Source organism: Phyllostomus hastatus, unplaced genomic scaffold, assembly GCF_019186645.2.
Source record: "Phyllostomus hastatus isolate PE091 unplaced genomic scaffold, TTU_PhHast_1.1 phas_scaffold_501, whole genome shotgun sequence".
Taxonomy (NCBI): Eukaryota; Metazoa; Chordata; class Mammalia; order Chiroptera; family Phyllostomidae; genus Phyllostomus; species Phyllostomus hastatus.
The window spans coordinates 37,158,347-37,171,633 of NW_025334033.1; the positions used below are offsets into that span (position 1 = coordinate 37,158,347).

General features: G+C 41.2%; 1 pseudogene; it reads right to left on the reverse strand.

The window, feature by feature from the left end:
- Positions 1-332: 332 nt before the first annotated feature.
- LOC123807886 overlaps positions 333-13,287 on the reverse strand; it is a 63,954-nt pseudogene continuing 50,999 nt past the window's right edge.

Here is a 13,287-nt window from a genome sequence, read left to right on the forward strand (position 1 = left end):
ATGTCCACAGGCTGACCTACAGTTTGAAGCAGGAGGAACCCAAACAAGAAGCCACCAGGGAGATGAGTGCACAAAGGGGTCCAGAGGCAGGGACTTGGCTCCCAAGTTGGGTGCAGTCACAGGCCCTCACCACTGCCCTTTAAGGAGGTTGTTTTCGTGACTTCTCCTCTTATCTGTAAGAAATTAGCTTTTGTTCCTTAGCCGGAACTCTGTTTACTGTAGGACTAGGGGTTTGGCCAAATCCTAGGCTCATAGGCTAGAGGGCCAGGCAGTCTGCAAACATGGGAACTTGGGGTGAGCAAACAGTGGGCCTGAACTTGGTCTGTGCTCTCCTACTGAAGCAGTGAGGTTCCGCCGTCGCCTCCCAGCACCACGCGAACCCGGAAGGTCAGTTCCCACTGCGGTGCAGGATTCACGGGCTTCAGCAGATCGGTGGGTTTGCACTGATGGCTTTCCCTGTTTACCTACAGATATAAAATTCTCAGGTATATGAAGCTCCTTTTCCTATTGCTTGGAAATAGGATTTTTAGCTGTGTCCCTATTCGTGGTTTTTACACCTATGAGTGAATGTGGTCAAATTGCCAGTTATTTTTAAAATTACAGGTTATTATAAAAGTTCCAGATAATAGCTGGCTGGGAAATGCCATATGCTTTCATGAGGTGTGGGCGGGAGGGTGCTGCGTGGGCACCCTCAGCCCTTGCAGCGAGGTGCCCATGTGAGGACTTATCGCCCCAATAACAGATCTAGCCTCACACCACAGCCCACACCAAACCCCAATTACAAGTCACCTGATTACATGTCAGCTGCTCCCAGGTTATTAGTTATATTTTGTTGCACTCTTTTGCAGGGAGGTGGTGAAGCAAGGAGTACAGAGAGATTCAAGAAATGTATTAAAATTCCATGTAGTTGTGGGAGAATTTGCTGAGCACCAAATGCTTTATGCAATTTTATAAAGGCATCCTATAATTAAAAGCCAGGATTTAGAGAAATGATAGAATATCCCCATAGAAAAGAATGAGAAAGACCCTGGCTGAGTAGCTCAGTTGGTTAGAGCGTTGTCCTGATATGCTAAGGTTGCAGGTTTGATCCACAGTCAGCACATAAAAGAAGCAATAATGATGCATAAATAAGTGGAACAGCAAATTGATGTTTCACTTTTTTTCTTTCTCTCTCTCTTTCCCTCTTCCTCTCCCCAACCATCCCTCCTTTCCTTGCCTTTCTCTAAAATCAATAAATCAAATTTAAAAGAAAAATGAAAAAGGATAAAAAAAGATAAAATAAAAAGTTAGACTTTGAAAGGCCCCAGGAGATTATTTATAGAAACAGTATCAGACAATGAGAACTGACAAAGTTATTTTCCAATGTTAGATGGCCTGGTATCACTGAGGGAACTTTCCATCTGATTAAAAATAATTATTGCTGGCATTAAATCCGGTTGGAATTGCCCAGCACAATTTATCTTCTAGTTCATGCTGCTACCATATGCCTGACATTGTGGAGCAGAAACATTCTCTTTCATTCTGATAAATAGTACTTTGTAAATATTTAGAAATGAAAGCTCTGGATCGCTGAACAGTTCTGATGGGGAACATGTGCAAATGGGTCCGTTACTCATGTTCCTGACAGACCGTTTGAGGTGTGGGAACCGAAAGCACTCAGGGAGCCAGGTAGGCCTTCTACAGAAGTCTGGTTCGGAATGCATAGCAAGTGGGGTGGGGGGTGGAGGGGGCGGGCTGTCCTGCACGAGCCCTACTTCACAAAACTGCGCGTATCCTCCAGGTGAGACGTTTTGCTGTCTGGCTACTGCTGCGTGAGATAACAAACTGCTGTGTTTATTAAGCTATCTTTCTCTGGGACCCTTGACTCAAGAAAGAAGCCATGCTGAATGTGACCTGTTTGGAGAGAGGGTCTTTTAGAGGTAATGGAGTTCAAATGAAGTCATTGGGGTGGGCGCTAATCTAGCGTGATGGGTATCCTTCTAACAAGGGGAAATGTGGGCACAGACACGTGCATAGAGGGAAAGCAATGTGAAAAGTCAGAGAGAGAAAACGACTGTCTGCAACCCAGAGAGAAAGAAAGGCCTGGAACAGCTCCCTCCCTCATGGCCCCCTGCCAACACCTTGATTTGAGGTTTCTGGCCTCCAGAACTGTGAGATGATACATTTCTGTGGCGTTGGCCACCCGGTTTGTAACACTTTGTTACAGCAGCCCTAGGACACCAACCCAGAAAGAAACCATGCCCAGTGGTCTTGAGGAGCTTCTCTTTGGGGAACCTGGGTCCCCTCACTCTCCGGGCCAGAGCTGCTTAGAGGAGTCCTCGTTCTCCCTGCTCCTGTCAGGGGCGGCTCATTGGGTCACTGATGTTGGGATGGGGTGACCGTGGGTGGCCTGGCCTGTTGTGTCTTGCTTTCTCTGGGACTGTCAAGCCCACACACTCCTCCATGTCTTTTCTCCAAATGCTTCCTTGTGGCAAACTGTTCAATCAGGCAGCACACTCCCTGTGGTGGTGTGACCACCTTTCCCCAGGCCCTTTCTTGGGCTCCATTCAAGGAAAGGAGCATGTGCAGTGGAAACGTTGGTAGTTTGATATCTGTTGTCTCAGTGAGTTAGGAGAACACTCTGCTGTCTGGGCCTCTAACACCCTGAATAAACCCCTTAGAGTTCATGTGACACAGATAGTAGTTTGTGGTGGTCCCTGACTGTTCTGGGAACTGGAACTGGGTGATAAGAGCTCATCCTGGTCGCAGAGATGTGGGCATGCCCCTCCCACTGGAACTTGTAGAGGAATATAAATAGTAGTAGCAGCAACATTCAGTTACTATTGGATTCAGGTTGGAATTTCCTGTTCATGTTGTTTATGGGCATCTGACATCTCCCTCAAAAAGAGGACACTTGGCTAGATTATCATTTTCTCTGTAATTGTTGATGATGTTTGAAGAAGCCTATAGAAAATCATTCTCTAAGTATTTTGGATCATTTCCAATGCCCTTATTTTTGTTAAGGAACATCGCATCTGTCCCATGGATATTCTGAAGTCTGTAGCTTTAAACTTATCACCTGCCAGGAGAGCAAAGATGAATATCTTAGGACACTAATTTATATCTTCCTGTTCATTGTTAAAAATCACTTACCATCTTGAATATATATTCCAAAATAATTGCCATGCATAATTTATCAGAGTGAAAGAGTTTTTCTACTCAGGAAAGTCAAGGCCTGGGAGCCCGGTAATGCAGAAAAGGAACTGTGCAGAAAAGAATGTAGATCGCCATTAGGAACAAAGAGCACGATGCAGGAACGGGAAGAAAATGCAGGACAAAGGAGCAAAGGCATTGTTATTAAAGTTCCCAGAGAAGATGCTCGGAGGAGTTAGAGATTGTACTTTTCTTGTTCTCCTCAAACTGCTGACCAGGGCCGGGCCATGCAGCCAGACAGGGGGAGGTGGAGTGAGGGGGAGGGAGGCAGGGATGAGGACTGGGTGTTAGCAGGGCTGGGAGACTCCGAGAACAAGAAATAGAGGACGTTTGTGTCTGTGTGCATTCTCTCCTGACTGCACACACACAGATACAATTAAACACCAGGGCTTATCTAAACAGTCACCAATTCCTATAGCTAAATACTAGACTAAGTGGGATTTTAAAATAGCATTGATATAGAATAAATGCTATGGTTCTTTATCCCTTATCAAAGAAAATACTTTATGTAGAAACATTTGTTTTTTTTTTCAGGTTATGCACCAAACTGATACAAGTTAATAGCTTGCTAATGAAAACAGTGGATGGTTTGGGAAAGAGATGTTTCAGCATTTTTCACTAATGGGTGAGAAGGAAAGTTGTTTGAATAGCCAAAAAAAAAAAACCCCTCCCAAAAGCCATGCGTGAAGACTGCTGCCCAAAGTTATTATTGAAGCATGAACGCACAATTCACTTCTGACACAGCGTGCGTTTTCGGTTTCCAACCATGTTGGACTGTGACTGGGCCAGAGGAATTTTGGAGGTGCTGGGATCACCCTGCTTCTTTCTGGAGAATATGGCGAAGTAAGATGTGGAAATGGAGGAGGAGGAGCTCCTTCTCCCATCACTGACGCCTGAGAAGACGTCTCAGGGGGATGAGGGGTTGATGCATGATGACAAATGAACCTGCAGCTTGAGTTTAAATAAGAAATTAGTATGTGTTGAGAAGGGTTGGAGACTCTTTAGAAACACATGTGGACAGTTCTTGCTTAGAGCCTCAGCACCATCTCAAAGATGTTGTTGTTAACACTGTGCCTTCAGTGCTCCTTGAGAAGCATCTAAACTATACCGCCTCCTAGGAATGGGACAGCCCATCTTCATGTTTTCCCACACGCCATTGGGACGTTGCCCACTGCCTCCTTCACGCTTCTCAGTTTTATTCACTCCTCAAGGGTTCTATTAAATTTCAATTTTTTCCCTTGAAATTTCTTGACATGCCCAGGCAGTGGTGATTTTGATGTAATCCCATAAGACTTAATGCTTATATTGCTCATAGCTGGTATGAATTTTGCTCAGCTACAACACTGGGTTGACAAAAAAGTGACTGAGCAATGAATTCATTCTACTACCAGGATGCCTGCCATCATTGTATTTTTTAAAATATTAAATTAAATGACTCAGAATTCTGCTGGCCAGAATGACCAAAAAAAAATCATTCTTAGTTCTTATTGGGATTTGCTGCTCTACCCCTTCACTCAAAGCCACCAGGAGTCTTATGCAGTCTAGCATACTGCCTTCTGTCCTCTTGGGCACTTCTGAGGCACTCCTTAACCAAACCTACACGGTCTTTTGACAGCAGTCAATTCTGCTGCCTGGGGCATGGTGGTCTCTGAAAAGTCTGGGGGCTCTAGAGCACAGAACACAGCCCGCCCTTAAGAATATCCCTCTGCCATTTCCTCATAGGTATGTCCACCGCCATAGGAAGACATAAAGGTTAAGTCTTGAAAACCCTGCAAAGGAGAGCCAAGATGGCAGAGGAATAAGAGGAAGCTGCACAAACCTCCTCCCAGGACCAAACTGGAATTATAACTAAATTGTAGAGAAATCATCCTGAATAACCAACCAAACACTAGCTGGAGAGAAGCCTTATAACCAAGCACAGACAGAAGAAACCACTTCACCACAACACGCTGGTAGGGAGCAGGAGAGGTGTGAGAGGGCTGGCCGGGCTCCCATGGGTGGCAGCTGAAGTTCCGGTGGGATATTTCAGTGGCCAGGGCCTTCCCTCTGAGAAGTGTGGGGTCTAAACACCAAGCTGAGCTCCCCAGCCTAGAGCACCAGAACTAGGAAAGGAACCCAAATAACATCTGGCTGTGAAAGCAGCCAAGTTTCTGTCCACCAATGAGAGATAGCTAGAGACACAGAGAGCTTCTTAAAGGGCCAAAGAACACAATTTCATTTGTAGCCACTTACCCTGGGCTCCAGCAGAGGGAGGGCAGAGTGGACTAGAGACATGTGATGACAGTCTGAGTCTGCTGGAGAGAGAGCTGAAGAGTCAGTTGCCGGGATCCCTGTGCTGAGTCATTCCCCATACTGCAGAGGACACCTTTCTCAGGCAGAGCACTCCCCTCCAAGAGGCATCAGCCTGAGGGGAAGGAATAGCTCTAGCTGCAGGAATTACTCTGACCCACTTTGTGGAGCTTAAACTAGCCTGCTGAGAACAGCTTGAGGCTGTATCAGTGATTAAGTTTAACAACTAAGGCAGATCTCTGGGAGCCCTGAGACCAGCTGACCCTTCCCTGGCCCAGTACTGCTAAAAGCCAGACGTGGTGCCTAGTCTTGTTTTTCCAACGAAGGAAAGAATAAAGATCAGAGCAGAAATAAATGGAATAGAGCATAGAAAATGATACAAAAGATTAATGAACTCAACAGCTGGTTCTTTGAAAGGATAAACAAGACTGACAAACCTTTAACCAGACTCATCAAGATAAAAGGATAGAGGATCCAAATAATTAAAGTTAGAAATGAAAGAGGAGAAATAACAACTGATACCAAAGAAATACAAATGATTGTAAGAAAATATTATGAACTCATAAAAAAATTGGACAACCTGGATGAATGGATAAGTTTCTAAAACACATAATCTTCCAAAACTAAATCAGTAAGAATCAGAGACTTTGAATAGACAGATTACACCTGGTGAAATTGAAGCAGTAATCAAAAAACTCCCAACTAATGAAAACCTTGGACTGGATGGCTTCACAGGTGAATGTTACCAAATATTCCAGGAACAACTAACACCTCTCCTCAACCTATTTCAAAAAATTCAAGAGGAGGGAAAGATGCCAAGCTCATTTTATGAAGCCAGCATTATCCTAATTCCAAAACCAGGTAAAGACACTACAAAAAAGAGAAAATTACGGGCCAATATCCCTGATGAGCACAGATACCAAAATCCTCAACAAAATGTTAGCAAACTGAATACACCAATGCATTGAAAAGATCATACACCATGATCAATTGGGATTTATTCCAGGAATGCAAGGTTGGTAAAATATTCACAAATCAATAAATGTGATTCACCACATAAACAAATTGAAGGTTAAAAACCACATGATCATATCATAGGTGCAGAAAAAGCGTTTGATAAAATCCAACACCCATTTATGATAAAAACTCTCAGCAAAGTGGGAATAGAGGGAACATGCCTAAACATAATAAAGGCCACATATGACAAGTGCATTGCTAGCATCATACTCAATGGGCAAAAACTACAAGCATTCCCCTTAAGGTTGGGAACAAGACAGGGATATTCCCTTTCACCTCTCTTATTCAACATAGTACTGGAAGTCCTAGCCATAGAAATCAGACAAGAGGGAATAAAAGGCATCCAAATTGGAAAGGAAGAAGTAAAGCTGTCTTTATTTTTAGATGGCATGATACTGTACATAGAGAACCCCAAAGATTCCACCAAGAAACTGCTAGGACTGATAAATGAATTCAACCAAGTAGCAGGATACAAAATTAATATCCAGAAATCAGTTGCATTTTTATATGCCAATAATGAACTAACAGCGAATTAAGAAAACAATCCCATTCAGTTGCTTCAAAAAGAATAAAATCCCTAAGAATAAATCTAGGATGTAAGACACTGAAGAAAGAAATTGAAGAAGATACAAATAAGTGGAAGCACATACTGTGTTCATGGATAGGAAGAAATAACATCATTAAAATGTCCATATTACCCAGAGCAATCTATAGATTCAATGCAATTCCTATCAAGATTCCAATAACATATTTTATAGAACTAGAACAAATATCTCAAAAAATTATATGGAACCACAAAAGGCCCTGCATAGCAACAGTGATCCTGAGGAAAAAAAACGAAGTTGGAGGAGTCACACTACCTAATATCAAACTATCCTATAAGGCCAGAGTAATCAAAACATCATAGCACTGGCATAACAACAGACACATTGATCAATGGAACAGAATAGAGAGCCCAGAAATAAACCCACACCTTTAGAGTTAATTAATATTTGACAGAGGACACAAGCACATACAATGGGCTAAAGATAGTCTATTGAATAAATGATGTTGGAAAAATTCGACAGATGTGTTAAGAAATATGAAACTAGACCACCTTCCTATACCATACACAAGAATAAATTCAAAATGCATCAAAGACTTACATGTTAGACCCAAAACCATAAAAATTGTACAAGAAAACATAACCAGCAAAATCTCAGACATTGCTCATAGCAGTATTTTATTGGACGTATCCCCCCTGGTGAGGGAAACAGAAGAAAAAAATAAACAAATGGGACTACATCAAACTAAAAAGTTTTTGCAAGGCAAAGGAAATCATCAACAAAATAAAAAGACAACCCACGAAATGGGAGAACATATTCACCAATACATCTGATAAGGGGTTAATATCCAAAATTTATAAAGTACTTACAAAACCCAACACCAAAAAAATAAATAACCCAATTAAAAATGGGCAAAGGACCTGAATAGATACTTCCCTAAAGAGGACATACAGACTGCCAATAGACATATGAAAAAATGCTCAACGTTGTTAATCGTCAGAGATATACAAATTAAAACCACAATGAGATATCATCTCACACCTGTCAAAATGGCCATCTTCAGTAAATCAACAAACAGCAAGTGCTGGTGAGGATGTGGGAAAAACGGAACCCTTGTGCACTGTTGGTGGGACTGCAGACTGATGCAACCCCTGCGGAAAGCAATATGGAGACACCTCAAAAAATTAAAAATGGATCTGCCTTTTGACCCAGTGATCCTAATTCTGGAAATATATCCAAATAAACTCAAAACACTAATTCAAAAGAACATAAGCACCCCATGTTCATTGCAGCATTATTTACAATAGCCAAGACATGGAAGCACCCCAAGTGTGCATCAGTAGATGAGTGGATAAAACAACTATGGGATATTTACACAGTGAATACTACTTGGCAGTAAAAAAGAAGAAAATCTTACCTTTGTGACAGTATGAATGGACTTGGAGAATATTATACTAAGTGAAATAAGCCAGTCAGAGAAAGACAAATACCATATGATTTCACTTATATATGGAATCTAATGAACGGACTGAACTAACAGGCAAAATAGAGACAGGCTCATAGAGAGCAGGATGACAGCTGTTGGGGGTGGGGGAAGGTTAAGGGGTGGAGGGATCCAGGAAAAAGGAAAAAGGACTCATGGACATGGACAACAGTGTGGTGATTGCAGGGGGGTGGGAACTGTGAGGGGATCACATTGTTCAAATCAAACAGGCTCCCAAGCCCTTGTGATTTTTTCCCTTAGGGCCAAAAGAACAGCTCATCCATCCCTTGCCTAATGAATTTACCTTGATTCTCCACGAGCAAGAAAGGGGAGGGGTGTCCATCTGACAATTCTGTGGACAATGCAGTCCACGGGATAGTCTTTCTCACCATCAGATCTATACTGAAAATGAGAGAATAGAAGGGTTCTGCCTTTGTACTGGGAAGCTGTGCACGTCCTACTCTCTCGAGGTGTCATAATACAATGCATTTGTTTTGAATCTGATTAAAACCCAGGAGTAAACAATGCATATTAATTGATCCATGCACTTTGGTGAACAATGTATTTGCCTCCCTGTATTGATTTTTCTGAGCTAGCCAATAAGATGAGTAAACCTTGCATTATTTATCACTGGCCATCCACTGTGATGTTTAAGCCAACAGAACTGGTGTGCTTCCTGTGTCTCCTCAGAAAAAGTAGCAGGCTGATTTGGAAGAGATCAGGATACAGCATCAGATTTTCCCTCTGAACCTTTCAAAACTCAATGGAAGGGCTACCCACAGCTTTCTGTCTTCTTTCTCATCAGGTGAGTACACACATGTACAAGGAAAGATAGTACATCTGTAACCTTTGAAAGAAGACAATAGGCTAAAATTAGATCAAGTGTATTTTTACCAGTCGGATGAGTCATTTTCCCCATGAGGTTAATTATCATTAATGGCTTTAATTAAGGAGTCACATGAGGTATTTATCTTGGAAAATGTGGGTCCATGTGGTTCGCACTATTGGATTTTCGCTCTCTGCTGTGATTGCGCTCTTTCAAAACACCCTATTAATGTGGAATCTCTTTGGTGCTGCGTGCTAATGTTGTGATGCCTGGGGGCATATATCACGGTGACACTGGCCAGGTTTAGCCTGGCATTTAACTAACTGTAGAGCTAGAATTATTCTTGCGCATTTGAGGCTTACAAGTTGGAATTTCTAAGATAAATGAGTCAGTTGCATCTATTCTCTAGCAATTAACTGGTAATTGGGGCATTTAATCAGAATACTGACTTGAAGGACTTAAGTCTGATTAGATGCTGTTGGCATGAAAACAAAGATTCAACTTCGAGTCCATCTCACTCGTCTGTTATGTTCGCACCCTAAGTCTAGATCAAACACAGATGTCGCTTGTCAGTGAATATTTTACAAGCAAACGTATACAAGTAAATGGATAAAAATTTAATTAATTATTTAATTTTTTTAGATTTAATATCGCGCATCTACTTGGTGCAAGGAAGTTGCTCAGTAGTATGTAAATATGAATAAAAGTGCTGCTGAATTCCAGGGAGCCTTGGCTGGCCTAAGTTTTACTTCAGTTACAGTATAAATCAAGGCAAATAACTGTACTTCAGTATCTTCTCTGTAAAATCACCACCACACTTCATGACCCAGACATCGAAACTTGACAGACGTATTTTTATGGTTCGCACAAAAATAATCAAGATTAAACACATATTAGCAAAAGTCAGCAGTTTAAGCCTGGCCATGTATTAGAATCACCTGGAATGTTTTCAAACACACCGTGATTTCTGAACCCACCCCCACCCACCCCCCTCCCCCGCCCCTGCCCAGACCTGTTAGATTAGGATATCTGGGCCAAAGACCTTAGCATCCATTTCTCAAGTAGCTTAGGTGATTTTAAGTGTTAAGAAGTGTCAAATAGGCCAAAACAAAACAAAACAAAATGAAACAAAACTTAACTTTAATGATATGGGTACAGAGTTGTAGCAAGAAGATGGAGGACCCTAACAGTCCGGGAGGCCGGAGGAGAAACAGGTGTGGGTATGAAGGGGCGGGGTGGAGGCCAGGGCACAGCAGCCATCCTCTGGCCATCTGAGTCCGGCCCTGCACTTGCTTCTCCGCTCATGAGTACTCGACCCTGCTACCAACAGAAAAAACTCAAAGAGAAGTGCCTCTGCTTCACATCTGCCTCTAAAGCCCAGGCAAATGTCACGTGAGGCCTTTTCACTTTTGCAGAATAGGAAGACACTGTAAAAGAGGGGTGAAATGTGGGGTGAGTTAGATGACCTCAGTATTCCTCACAGCCATCCCTAGGAGACCAATCCATTCTCTTAGTTTCAATTACCATATTTTACCATGTATAATGTGTACCTTTTGCTCAAAATTTTAAGGGAAATATAAGGATCTTCATTATACCTGGGTAGAGCTCATTCTGTGTCTATGTTTATAATTCTTTTATTCATGCTTGTGTGTTAAAAGTGTAACTCTAGACTTACCTCTCTTCTTATGCTTCCAATAATGTCACCATTATTCACCCAGGCACCCATATAGTTCTGAAACTATATGCTGGGTTCCTTCCTTTGCATCATCTCCCATATCCGATCTCCTAGAATTGTCTGTTTGTCTCCTGATAAATAACTTTATCAGTTATCCTGTCCTATCCAGCCCCACTATCACTGTTCTACTTTGAACCTCCATCATTTCTCACCTGGATTTCTGCAACAAATTTCCAATTGATTTCTGCTAGGACCAGTCTTCAACCCCTGAAATCTATCCTTCATACAGTTGACAATAATTGTATTTAATACAGATGTGATCACATCAACTCCCTACTTAAACCTCTTCTGTGATTTTTCATTACATATTACAGTGGCCTTAAATTCTGGCAGCACATTAAACTCTAGAGTCTATTATAAAACACATCTTGGGGGTTTTTAAAGCTATCAATACCTGAGCCCCACTTTAGACCAAGTGAGTCAGAATCTCTGGGAATAGGGTTTGGGAATCAATATTTTTAACAAGCTCCCCGATTGATTTTAATACGCAGCCAGTGCATTTTAGACCAAATTCTGTTATGTTTAACTATTTTCTACAAAACACAACTTAGTTGCTCAAACACTTAGTGTCTTAAAACAACCACCATTTTATTATATCTCACAGTTTCATGGATTGTGAATTCAGAGAGAACTTTCTTGGGCAACCTCCGGGTCCACATCAACTGGGGTCACTCGTTGGTGTTTAGATGACAGATGGGCTGGTCTGAAGGGTTCGAGATGGCTGGCTGAAGCTGGAAAGGTGGGGCTCCACTTCCGCACACACATCTCAGATTAATCTGTCTCATTTCACGATGGACTACTCATGTGGCCTTGTTGCCCAAAATATGGCCCACAGGCCAGCATGTAGGCAGCGTCACCTGGAAGCTTGCTGGGGAGTGCAGTCACGGGGAGCATCATCCCTAGAGAGAAGGCAGCCCTGAGCCTAAGCCTTCAGAAGATCGAACTGTTTCCAATTAACTGTGTCCCAGAACGTATTGAAAAATAGTTACAAGAACACAAAAATTTGGCACTCAATAAAGTAAAATTCACAATGCTTTAGGACCCAGTAAAAAATTACCAGGATGCAAAGAAACACAAAAAAATGACCTATAATGTGAAGAAAAATCACCCAATCAAAACCAACCCAGAAATGACACACAGATAATAGAAGTGGTAGGTAAGGACATTAAAATAGTTATTTTTAACTATATATATGATAGAGTATATTGAATAAAGATGGAACATTCTTTTAGAAAAGCACCCAACTAGAACTTCTAGAGATAAAAATCATAATGTATAAGATGAAAACTGCATGGGGTAAGATACTAGCAGATTAGACACTAACAAAGAAAAATGAGTAAATTTAAAGATGTAGCAATTGAAACCAACTGAGACACAGAAAAAAAACTTAAAAAAAATAGAGCATCAGTGAACTTGACCTAATATACATGTTGAGTATAAGGAGTTTATTAAAAAATGCATATATGTTTGAAGAAAAGGACCAGAATTTTTAAAAATTTGGTACAAATTATAATCCTCCAGTTTTAAGAAGCCCAGTTAACCCCAAACACAAATACGTAAAAATGAGGAAAGCTATATAGAAAACATCACAATCAATTTGCCTAAGACTGGTAATAAAGAGAAAATCTTAAAGCAGTGAGAGCAAAAAGACTCACTATTTTCAGAAAACCAAAGACTAAAAATTACAGCAGATTTAATCACCAGAAGCGGTGAATGCCAGGAAACAGTAGAGCAGCATTATTGAAGTACTAAAAGTGAAAACACACAGTCTAGAATTCTATAGCCAGATCTTTTTAAAAAAGATTAAATGTCCATGGACACAGAGAAGGTGGTTTTAGGCATGGAGGAAAGGGAATAGTGCTGGAGAGGGAAACAAAATCCTCCACTTTAACCAAAATATTGTATTTTGTTTATATTTAAGAAAATTGGAAGTAAAATCTAAAGCTAACATTTTTTTCCTTGTTAGATGTGTACACAAATGCTTTATAGGATTCTGAGAACTTTGACATTTTAAGCTTATAAAAACCAATATAAGAGGAGATTAATATCCAAATATAGTCTATTACACAGTTCAACTTCCGTAATAATAATAGTGCTAGAAATCTACACACGTAGTGCTAAATGGCTATATTGCCACTGGATTCTGAAGGCAGAGACTCACTAAAGTCTCACAGAATGAGGGAGGATCTCCTTTGGTTAT